The sequence below is a fragment of the Anopheles coluzzii genome, chromosome 2, assembly GCF_943734685.1.
Source record: "Anopheles coluzzii chromosome 2, AcolN3, whole genome shotgun sequence".
In the NCBI taxonomy this organism is placed as follows: domain Eukaryota; kingdom Metazoa; phylum Arthropoda; class Insecta; order Diptera; family Culicidae; genus Anopheles; species Anopheles coluzzii.
Genome location: NC_064670.1, coordinates 79,323,116 through 79,335,835, shown reverse-complemented (window position 1 = coordinate 79,335,835; position 12,720 = coordinate 79,323,116). Strand labels below are relative to the sequence as shown.

At 36.9% G+C, this 12,720-nt stretch overlaps 2 long non-coding RNA genes across 2 annotated transcripts; one reads left to right on the top strand and one right to left on the bottom strand.

The window, feature by feature from the left end:
- Nucleotides 1-5,378: 5,378 nt before the first annotated feature.
- On the bottom strand, nucleotides 5,379-6,925 carry LOC125906628 (uncharacterized). The gene is made up of 2 exons (XR_007451990.1): nucleotides 6,690-6,925; nucleotides 5,379-6,628 (listed from the first exon to the last, which is right to left on the bottom strand). It is a non-coding gene; the product is annotated as an uncharacterized LOC125906628 (long non-coding RNA).
- A 2,995-nt stretch (nucleotides 6,926-9,920) lies between these two features.
- On the top strand, nucleotides 9,921-11,959 carry LOC125906632 (uncharacterized). The gene is made up of 3 exons (XR_007452001.1): nucleotides 9,921-10,200; nucleotides 10,285-10,461; nucleotides 10,542-11,959. It is a non-coding gene; the product is annotated as an uncharacterized LOC125906632 (long non-coding RNA).
- The last annotated feature ends 761 nt before the right edge of the window (nucleotides 11,960-12,720 follow it).

The window sequence follows — 12,720 nt, the reverse complement described above, 5'->3', positions numbered from 1 at the left end:
TTTGTAATCAGGATAATGGTTTACCTTCCGCAAGAGTGTCAGGAACCATTTACAGTCAAGCGGTGAATTGTGCCATATGCTTATCATTAACCTCGAAAATTTTACTGACAGCGTATAATGGTTAACAACTGCGCGTAGCTGTAAGTTTATACCGGTTTTAAATTATTTTCTAATTTATGATTCCATACGTGGCCACGTTAGGAAGATTTGCCCAGGAAGGAACAAACTGCTTAGATATATTGGCAAAAACTGGTGCGTTTTAGCTCATCTTGAGAATAGGAAACAAGAAGTATGCAAAATAATGCATTTCTATGAGATACTCATCGTAACCAGTGGCGGATCTACCGGTAGACGGACTAGGCGGTCGCCTGGGGCCCGCCGATTTAGGGGACCCGTAGTTCTGAAGTCTATAGTATGCCGTATGGACAGAGTAATAGCGGCAATGGCCCCCGGAAGGATGGACGTTGTGGCCCCAAGGCTGGCAAATCATTTTCACCCTCCCCCCCCCCCCCCCTCCACTGTCAGCAAATTTTAGAGCCTGTGACTGATTATCGACTGACCCCCTAGAACACCATTTACAATTGACAGGGGGCCTCAACTAGTCTTACCGCCTAGGGCCCCCGACACCCTTAATCCGAGCCACTGATCGTAACACCTTAATTTTGGATCTTCCATTACTTACTTACTTACTCTTTAACAAAATGGTAATTTTTCGGATGAGTGAGTGAGAAAATACAGTTTGGTGAACGGGTAAAGTTTCTTGATTGTTTTTGCTTTATTTGTACATTTCAGTGTATTGGTAACACAATGCACTTTCATGCATTAAATAACAATTTAAAAAGTTCTCATGTTTTATTACCGTATTATTCTAAATAATTTCTAATACAGCGGAATATCTTACGTGCTAGCGTTTTTACATGTTTTAATTCAGTGTTTTACATCAGTGCGAAATCCTAAAATATACTGACAAACCTTAACAAGTGATTTACGATTATAGATCATATTGTTGTTACAAAATGGTTATTTATACATGAAAATGAGGTAATGTGGACTATTTTACATATTTGCTATAGTACATTTCAAAATATTACGGGTTATTAAAGCAAAAAATCAATAGTTCATTACAAAAATACAGAATAAAAAAAATAATACGTGGAATACGGCAGGTCCGTTCTTATTAAATATAAAAGAGCATATCAGTATTTTCTTACTACAACGATTCATCATGATCTATTTAAATATACCTAATTGAGAACCCCATGAAGACCATTGTAGTGTGATGTAATTAATTCTGGGGCATTGCAGACGATGAAATGAAAGCAAACTAGATCTATTCGGCGTTATGAATCTTCTTGTACATCTTCTAATCTTTTGGGGAGTACGATAGATACGGGCTTAAACACATGACGGGTATGTTCTTTACTGTACCACCAGACTGTCCCAAAAAATGCACGATAAATCACTCATTCAAACATTTACAAGTATTAGGACTGAAACATTGAATCAAAAACCGGTAGCCAATTACAAATAACCAAAGAAAATATTATAAATGGATGCAGATTACTACATAACACAGATTAAAAAATAAGCATCACATATGGTAGCCTTCAGAATAAAAAAATGAAGTCTGTTTAATGGATAAAACGCAAGGAAAATCTATGTAAACGACTACCAACAATTTGATTATACTAACAAACAAATAAATAAATAAATAAATAAATAAATGAATAAATAAATAAAATAATAGATAAAAAGATAATTTACATAAACTAACTAGTAAATATCTTAGTAAATAGTCCAATTAATAATTAAATAAATACTATCGGCATTAACACAACAAAAATAAAACAAATTAATTACATGTCTCATTAATTGATTTACATGAGAATAGATAATGTATAGACTAGTTCAATATTTTTCTCATTTTTTTTGCGCCTTTTCCATGTTGATTTACATGTTTTCGCTTGCTTTTCATGAGATTGTCGGTACTACTTTTTAAATTAAGGAAGCGCATTCTAACAATCATTCTTTGTTTGGCAAAGGTCCGTATTATTTCGACTGGTAGTTCGCTTATCTGGTTTTGAATATTTTTCGCAATTTTGGCAACAATTTTTTTAGTCTTACTAAAGGTACCATCCGGATGCATTTTTAAGAAAATTTTTTCCATTCGATTACCTAATAATAAAAATGTAGGCGATGGTTCAAACAATCCTCCTGCGGACAAATGTTGCACAAAGGTAGGAGGTTGACTATAACAATGGTCAGTTGTTAATTTAAAAGTTTGGACGCCTAAATCTAATTCTGGATACTTAGTATTATATTTATTAGCTATGTATCCCATTACATATTGCAGTCCATCACTTTCTTGAGCTGATTGCACATTGCAGGTACTACTGACGGTACTTATTAAGTCCGACTCTTGACTACACTCTTCAATTGCTTGGCAGATTTGATTTGTTTTTTCCATGACCGAAATATCTGGAACAGATTGAGGGATATCCGCTACAGAAAAAACTGTTGCAGATAGAAACTCCTCGTGATGCTCATGACTATTCTCTACATCATCATTTTTTAGCTCTGTATGATTTTTCAATGTAGTCGGTGACTTACCAAGAATCATCATTCGGATTCTATACATGCAATGTAATGGAGATGGATGGTCGTGTACGCCTCCGATTTGGCGAAGTTGAGAGAAGAAGTTCTCCAAAACATCCTGATTAAGCTGTAAACAAAAATAAAACATAACATTAGTTGACTGAAATCTTTCACTATTGTTCAATACTAACCTTATAAGTAGAGATATATACGATGCTGTGTTTTTTTCTCATATCTTCGTACAACATTTTTAGCGATGTTATGTGCATCAAAAGAGACTTTTGAAAAACTTGCATAGATGTTTTCCCCAATGCTGTAATGTTTGACATCAGTTCAAACATGTCACTTAATGCTGCTAATTGGTTTTCATTTGCATTAAAAGATTTTTTGTAATGAAGTTTAGCACATGGAGAATATGAGTTAGCTACACTAAACCACATATCGACTTTCTCTATAAATGAGGCTAACTCTTGTGCATCACAATCATCAGGAAAGTACCTTTGTAATGCAATAGCAGTGGTTCTGGATAAAACTTCGGCCGCTCTTCGAACATTTTGACGTTCTTGAGGAGTCATAACCAAATGATTTTGTGTTAGTTTATGAACGGGAGTTAATTCAGCTGCATTTCTATAAGCTACCAGCTCAAACAATTTATCTGCCTTTATCAACTTATTGTTATATTCAAAACCAGTATCTATCAACCAATTTCTTATTAGTTTTAACAGATGAGGAGCATCAGGAAAAACATATATATTGCACTTTGTTATTGGATGACTGAAAAAAGGATGACAGTAGTCATGAGCACCTAAATCTTTCCAGCATCCAATATTAGATTGGCAATTGTCACTAACTATTGCAACAACGTTTATCTTTATAGCATAAAGACGTTTGATTAATTCAAATAAAATTTCTTTGGTCATTTGTTGGTCAAAACCAATAAAAACTGGCTGCTTCCAATTTTTGAACAATCCTCTTGCCATTACTACTTGTAAATAATTGTGAGGACCGAGAACTTCATCAGAGGCCGGATCATACTCTAAAATTCTATTCACTTTCATTTCATCGAATGACAAAACACATTCCCGATGACACTCCGGCAGATCAACGGTAATGTTTTTTAGCAAATTAATTACATCATCTAAAATTCCTTGCTTGAGGTTCAATGTTCTTCCGTATCGTTGTAGTGTTGAAATTGATGCTGCAGGGAAATTTAAATCATCTCTTAAATACTGATATGCTCTTTTTCCTAAATAACGAAGTGTAAAAAATTTACTTAATTCTGCTTTAGTCCATCTAACTCTTTTACGTTCCTCAGTAATCAGATCTATTTGATTTGATGTAAGCGTATCTTTTAAAACATTTTTCATTCTGGTTGTGAATTCGTTTGGTGATATAGCAACATCTTTAAATTTATTATGATTAGTCTTTAAAAGTTCAATTTCTTTTTGGGATTGTGTAAGTTCTTTGCTGACGATTTCAAGCTGTTTTGATAAAAATGTATTAACCTCTAATAAGTTGTTACATTTATCTTGTGTTTTTTTAAGAGTTTGATTTAAAAGTTCAATTTCTGTTTCATTTTGTACACAATTTTGGCATTTCGCATGTGTGATATTATCTGATGGTAGATCGTCATCATGATGTTCTACAGATGTATCGATGCGACCCTCGTCCGTTTCAGTTTGTTGTACTACATTGTTAGTACTACATTGTTGTACTACATTGTTAGAAGGCTCACGAGCTTGTGATTTTATCACTGACGGGAAAGCTAAATAGAAAAAGGTAAGAATGAAATAATTAACGAATTGAAATAGATTTGCCTCATATTTATGTATTTTTTATTAAAGAAATATTTGTTACATTTTATTATATGTGAATAACTGTTATTGTTACAATTAAGCGCTTAAAGTTATGCATAATAGTCTTTGCAGACAAATAGATGATTCAGCAAAATATTACCGTTTCACTTATCTACGTTAATTCCCATCCTTTATTTATCACTTTCGAGCTTAGAATAGTAATATTTCAATCTAAGCTTTTGTTTAGTGCATCATTGAAGAAAAGAGTCTTAAATTATTATAATTTTTACCTTATATTTGACTTATAATAACTTATTATTATTATTATTATTATTATTATTATTATTATTATTATTATTATTTGTATAATAATTTGTATAGTACCAGTTAAGGAATAAAGCAGGCCACACCATTCATACAAAAGCAATTGATACACACTTATAGAAAAGTAGGTGAATCGAGAATGCATAGCAACTAATCACGCAAAAAGCGACTGTTTATAACTTGTAACTTGTAACCTTCTTTCGCAACGATTACCTTCTTTAACTATGTTTGAAGGCCACTCTGGCGAGCACGAGTTCACAGCTACTACATGGCGACAGTATCCAAAATCAAAGTTACTTCGATGGCATTAGGAAAGGCAAGAATTTATGTAGTTTAAATATGATTTTTTTATTTGCAAATATACTACACAATGGTGCGTAACAAAGTGTGCTTCATAATGAGTCAATAAATAATCTGATACACACAGGAAAACTGAATCAAGTACCAAAAGAAGACAAGAAAATTGAATCAAACCCAAAGCTAACGGCTTCGCGAGGAGTAGTGGGACTGCCACTTGAATCAACTTCCACATTTTCTCTTGCAGAAAAATCGAACAAAAACGAAAACAACGTTTCAAATGGACCTTCTGCTAAGCCTTCTGCTACAATGGAATCGAACAGCAACGATACCGTCATGTATGTTGTATTACTGCATAAGACAAGTCATTCGATGGTGAACTGGCGGACAAACCATCGATTACCAAAAATAAATGAATGTATGTGCAGATCTATATGAACATCGAAAAGTATCGCACCGGAGCGATTCACGGCGGAAGCATACACGGTAGGATTTTACGAACAAATCAATCGCAGGATTTTCAAAAGAAGCTCTTTCCTGTAAAACCTGCGTTGAACGGATGTTGGAACTGAAAATAGTACTAAAATCACATAAAGTAAAACAAAACTTCGGATTTGGTGGATGACCTGTAAGAATATATGCTGCGCACATTCTAATGAAGCAACTGGGAACAACGAAGCAAACAAAATTTAAAACGGTAAGGGTTAATGGCACAATTTGAGGAGGAAGTTTGAGAAAGCAAGATGTGTGCAATGATGTAGATCAGTGCTCTCCAACCTTTTTAGGATCGCGGACCACTTGGCTTGAAAATACATTTGCCGCGGCTCACATCTAATGAGTGCATACTTTTTTTAACTTTACTTAATGTTTTTGATCAAAAATACGATTAAATCTCATTTTAGATATGCTTGTTGAAAATTTTATAATGATTGTGTACTATAATCCATAGTATTAAGCTGTTCTTTTTCAAAAATAATTCTTTCGTGGACCACGTCTGTTAACGCAACGGACCACAGGTTGGAGACCACTGATGTAGATGATGTATGCAGATCATATTAGTCTTTGCGAATCGTTCACGATAATTAGTCCTGGTTTTAATAATGAACTTGATTATTTACTTTCTGGTTGCTTATCATTGCGTTCCTAATAACTCGTTCAATACTTAAAAGTCGGAGTATCCTTATGGTCTACGAAGGAAAACATGAACTCGATTCGGAGTAAAACATCGACGTTGGGCGAAACGTCGAAGAAACAGCAGCTACATGTATGAACCCTTCAAATTTAGTAACTTTATCAAATGTATGCTTATATTAGTATAGATTAGTGTGGGACATTACATGAAAACTTACCAGACGGCTTAAGCTTTTTTAAAATTTTTCTATTAGCCTTCGAAGGTGAATTGATTAGCTGGTAGTCAGTTTTGTTGAAATGTGCTGAACATAAAATGCTGCTTATCGATGGCACCCAAGCTTCCTCTCGTTGACAAAATTCTACCCATTTGCGTAACAGCGTTGGGTCTGTTGGAAATTTATGAAAAATTACATCCAGACCCATTTTTTTCACTATGTAGCGGCTGTGTTGGCAAAAGGATGCAGCGCAGGTTGACATGATGCACACTGAAATAGCAAACATAAATTAGGCTTGTTGCAGTAAAACACATAATAATCAAAAATTTACCTTTTTAGAAAGCCGTGTGATGTACTTAGATCAATATAAACGATATGCTTTGTACAAATTTAGTGATTTTTCACAACTCTATTGCGCGACACAGATTTACAATGTTTGTTTCTACACGAGTCCACATCCACATGCCGTAGGTCTGAGAACATAAACAACCTCTTACCGAACTGTCAAAATTTTCCCACAGCTGCTTGTCAATTTACACTGGATGCTTCAACCTCTATCCTCAACTAACCTTGCTTTATAGCGTGAGCGGAACGCTTCACTATGGAAAACAATATCGAAGCCCCGTTGTTTTTCAGTTTAAGGCAGCGCTCTAGCAGCAATCGAACACGACATCGAACATGAAAAATATATGGGATTTGACATGTTCGATTTGATAAACAACAAATCGAACATGTCAAATCCCATACATTTTTCATGTATGATGTCTTGTTCGATTGCTGCTAGAGCACCGGGTAACTGTTGTTTCCACAAAACACCACCGTACACGACCTATACGGCATTTTGATGACTTAACCCAAGCGCCACAGATTAAGCTTAAACGACTGGAAAATTGAATATCCATAGAAAAAAATGAAAGCTCCATAGCTTCACTTGTTTGCTGAATAGATGGCGTATTACAACCCGTCTTAATGATGCTGTCCTTTTCTAGCAATGTGTTTCGACAAGTTTCATCTAATCATGACCTATATAGCCTTGTAACTTTCCAAGCAAAAATCTTTTTTTAATGGTCGTATGGTCAGATACATGGGTATCAACACCATCGACCTTTACTCAATTCTCACTTGCTTCAGTGCTGATGGTTTCTGTTGGAGTTTAGTATTTAAAAAATCGTATCGCCGTTCTAGTTCTAGCGATGCAAAACTTCATTGCGAAACCATAAAACAGTACAGAGAAAATGAGAAAGCTCTCCTGCAAGCGAGGAAGCTCCACTGGTCGGGTATCCCACAAACAGATGGCGCCACCAGCTGTCTTGCTATTTTTAGAATGCATGAGTCGTTTGCCGTCTGCTAAAGTCTTTCTATATTCCGTTTAGGTAGAGAGCTTGAGTCGTTTGGAAACCTTTTAGTGGATTTGTGGCACTTGGGAATCGAAGCAAAAATGTGTGGTAATATGATTGATTGGAAAAATAACATAATAAATTATCAACTAACCAGATACTTTCAGATGTAATATTCGAAAAAGTAACAAATTAACAAAGTAACAAACACACAAGTTGCGTTGATTTGTTTATATAAAAACACTGTTTTTTGAGCATATAATCAAGAATCTACCAAGAAAACATCGTAATAATTACCCGGGAAGTGTTTATGAACCATTGAAGTAACACTTTGCACTCAATTTTTGATAAATGATCAAGTAAAATTTTTTTAAGGTCTTAAAAATTTTACTTGATCATTTATCAAAACTTCAAGTAAATTAGCTTCAAATGTTAACATTATAACTTTCATAAACTCACACAAATATACACCAAAAGCGCGCGTTAATTTTGACAACTGCCATAGATCTGGTTTTTTTTTTTTAATTTTTCTATAGCGCTGACGACCAAATGTTCTACATGACGACACCTCCCTTATACCCACTTTAACCACAACCTATCACCGCGCAAAATGAGCACTGGCTGACTCATTAACACGTTGTCTGCCACCATACATGCCCACCCCTCTTGGCAGAAATCGCCTGCACACTCTGCCTCTCGCTACCCCCGCTCTACACTTGCGAGCAATCATGCGACACACTCGCACACTTCCATACGTCTCCACCCCTGAACGCTCCCATCGTTGAGGTGTTTAGCAAAAATCCGCTCTGAGCTTGAGAGACACACTCGCACTCCACCAACCCCCCATGACCGATTGCTCCCGTCATTGCGATGATGGGTTATTGTTACATCTGTGTGTGAGATCCTCGCTCTCACTCCGCCATGCCTTACCAACCTACTACAGGCGGTCCCCGAGATACACGGTTAATGGGGACCGAAAACGGCCGCAAAATACCGCGTATCTCGAATTTCCGCGTAAGTCGAATCTCGTGATTTCCAGCTAAAATATCACTAATTTTCGTGTAATTTTGCAAGTAAGGGGTGGTTTTAGTCACTTTATGAATTATTTGATATTATTCTGACTGAATATAACTGTTTTAAACCTTTTTAAATAGTTTTTAACATTCGATCAAAACGGAAATTATTTGGCAATTTGCAATTGATGTGTCAAATCAGTACAATTTGCTCAAAGAATTGTCAAATTTAGAAAACCGCGTATCTCCGAATCCGCGTATAAGAGGTACCGTGTATCTCGGGGACCGCCTGTACATGCCGCAATGCTTCCACATTTGCGGTGTTGGTAAAATTTTCAATCTGATGAGAGAGCGAAAGAAACTATGGGCGAATCATAGTTCTATTTGGCAAAACAGAAATAAAACAGATAAGCATAATTTAATGATATTTAATACAACACACAATAATTTACAATTAATTTAAGAGTAATAATGATTCAATAAATGTGTGTTGTGTTTTAAATCTTTTTTTCCTGGCAATTGAAAGTTGTACACAAAACTATTCTAAAAATTTGGACAAGTATTGAAGCTGTCCCATAGTGATAAAAGTTGTTTTCTTCATCTGCGGTTCGCCTCCCTCGTTTGACAGATATCAGTGTTGACAAAAATTGGCTTGGTTTGGTTCGGTGAAATTCTGGAGTGATTTATAATGTTAAACTTATATTATTTCTATAAAGTATAGTTTAATTTGCTTGTGCTAACCGAGCATATAAGTGCAGTTAAGCAATATTTATTTGTGCTTTCGCGCACTATTCTCCCCTCTCACCCTTTCTTTCCTCCTTTCTAATCCATATTTGCCCGTTGCTTCGAGCCGTTACGAACTGGTTATCTGGATCCTATAACAATATACAGTTTATAAACTCAAAAAGAAAAAAAAACACCAGCAATCATCACACTATACACAACTTACCTGCTAATTTAAACCAATTTAACGCCTTTACGCTTGCGCACACTGACACTATAAGTCAATTAAATAACACATATCAAAATATTATGTTCTGCTAATGATATTGCACTAGATTTAATTGCACTACATGAAGTTTTTACATATCTTTCGTAAAAAATTGTCAGAGTATGAAAACGTCGTTACAATTTGTCATGAATAATTTAAATTTTAAGATTTTCGCGCATAAAATTATGACGCGCGCTGTGCATGTGCCTGCTGAATTCTTATATCTGTCTCGCTTCTACACATGTGTGCATTACCGCTGTCATCCAGTTGAAAACTTTGTTGTGATTCGTATTAGTATTGATATTTTTGTTATCTAAGGAACCTTTGATTTGCGATTTAGATCATCAAATAGTATAGATTTATCATTTCATGAGCAACATAATACCGCCAGTACCTCAGTGTTGTGATCTAACGAGTATTTAATAATTGAAATAAACTATATTTACGTTATTGTGTTATACTTGCTGTTTGAGCAATACGCTTGCTGTAAATTTGAATTCGGTAAGTAACAGGCTTAATTTGGAATGGTTAATGTGTTTATAATGTAAAACGATAAAGTTACTGGGTGTGTTCATGTTTTTTTAGGTAAACAAGTGACTTCAAGATATTTTATTGTCCATGCCCAATCCCACCCAACTTGCCCCACCAGGGATTTGCGAGTCTACGCCAGGGAACTGCGTTCAGTCCGAGAGTCCGGCAGTGATCCAAAATACCAAATAGGTACACGCGGAAATATTCGTGACTGAATATGGAATGTAACTTGTCCGTGTTTCCATGGCTGCTAGGATCCCACGTCCGGAATTATGTGTTGTGCTCACTTGAGTTGACTGCTTTTTCCATAGTTGGCGGCATCTGATATCTGTATGTCGCTGCTCTTCGTTGCTGCTTCGCTCCACGATGGATGTGGATACGGGTGTCCTTGCTTGCTGGGTAGATTGGTATGAGTTCCACAAACTGCAATGCGTTCATACCAATTTCCCACGCCAATTGCTGACTTACGCTGTACCAGTCTGAGCAATCTGCAGCACTCCAGAAGCACTCCTGGCAGTCCCCGTACCGCACAGGTGGTGCGTAGCATAACGCCGAATCGGTGGCTGCTGCCAGCAGGTGAGAACGATTCATGTGAACGACACGATCACTCTACTGACGGTGATAGAGACTACTTCCGGAGATAGCTTTAAACTTGAACAACAGAACCAAACCATAACCCTTACTTTGCACTATGGCATTTCAGCAGACAGTGTCCATGTGGATGGCGGATGTGTAACGCCACAGCCATCAGGCAGTGTTTATCCCGAGCGTTAATGCTGTCGAACGATATGGCCGTTATGCCCGTGTTGACAATACACAAGATTAAGTGATAGGAAAACCACACGCCGCGTAGGGCGTACCGGTCATTGGACATTGAAATTGTTGTTGTGAATCCTATTCCTCTTAGTACAAGTGAATGAATATACGTCGCTGAAGTATTTTTCCGAGTGCATTCACAGCACCAAAGCTAATATTTTCGAAAGGTTATGTAGGCTTGGGGAGCAATATCATTTGTTGTCGGTTTTAATACAGTGCAAATGACCGCTCGAAAGACGAGTTTACCAGGTATTCCTGTTTCGATACTATCGTCGTAGCATGTTGAATTATTTTCAATGTTCTGGGGCTTTTTAAGTTGCCATCTCAGCAGGCAGCTCAGTGCCAACCGTTACAGGCATCATATAATTGCTCGCCGTCGAGAGCTTTCTCCACCTTTGCCCTCACCTATTTTGATGAATTGGAAACATGAAACTGTTAGCACATGCTAACTTTAATGACATTCTCGATCACGCGGTTTTCATTAAAATGATGTTCCGCTGCCTCCTTTTACCCAGGTAATGGCGCACAGGGATTTCTGGTGCGCACGTTATAGCATGTGCGTTGAAGTATTTCACTACAAGCATCGGCAAGCACCTCAAATATCGTTCTCAGCTGTATCTCTCTCCCTCTCTCGGATATCAATGCTGCGAATTCCAATATGGAACGAGTCCAAGTTACAAAGGGTCGTTTTCCACCTGCTGCTAACGCATCGGTCGCGCTGTCGACTGTCATGTGAATTATGCCGTGATCGATACGACTGGGGCTGTTGCGCACGCACCTGATTTTCGTCGAGCCCTTGCATCTCAAACTTTGTCATCCCGTGGTCGGACCTCGGGGATAGGAGCACAGGGCATTAGTGTGAAAAAGTACATGAAATTAAATTGTAACTATGTATACGAATTATGTAGTTGAATATTCGTTAAACAACAGAGTTGTTTAAACTATGTATGTGAAAAAGAGTTCGAATGAATGCCCTGTACAGTTCATATTTATTTTTAAAATTATTATTCAGGCTGTTGAACATTAAAAGATACTTCCCTTTCTTTATGAGAAAGGACTTTCTTTAGTTTTACAAAATGTACAAATACGTTTGAGAAACTCCCTCGTGAGTTTTTAAAAGATATGTTTATTTTTCGGCAGCGAAACACAGACTAATTTGCTAGGTTTTATGTTTCGGCGCTGCTTGGTGTTTTTCGCCTACCGGTCACGTTACCAACCACATGCCGTGATCATGTTCATCCCGCCTGCATGGTGTCATCTGCATACCGGACGGTCCACTCGATCAATACGGCACCGCACATGGAGCTTACGTTCGTGATCTGCGCCGATTGTCGTGGGAACCCGCTTCCGGTATGGTTCCAGTTGGTACACGACACCGCGTGATGGCGAGCGCACCAAGCACTTTGTCTAGCACCTGTGTACATATCTGAACATTGTTTGATTTACTATAAAGGTAGGGTAATTGTACCAGTATTGGGCTGGCCAGAGCAGCAGTTTAACTAAAACTGTTCATAAACTTACAATTTCAATATTGTTTGATGAAAATGTTCTTATTTTGCTTTATAAACTACTGTTATACTACTGTACCCCCAGTATGTCAAGTTACCAAATGCTTTTTTTATATATAAGCAAAACGTCCTCACACTATTACAGTCCTCAGGTGGTAAAACTAAA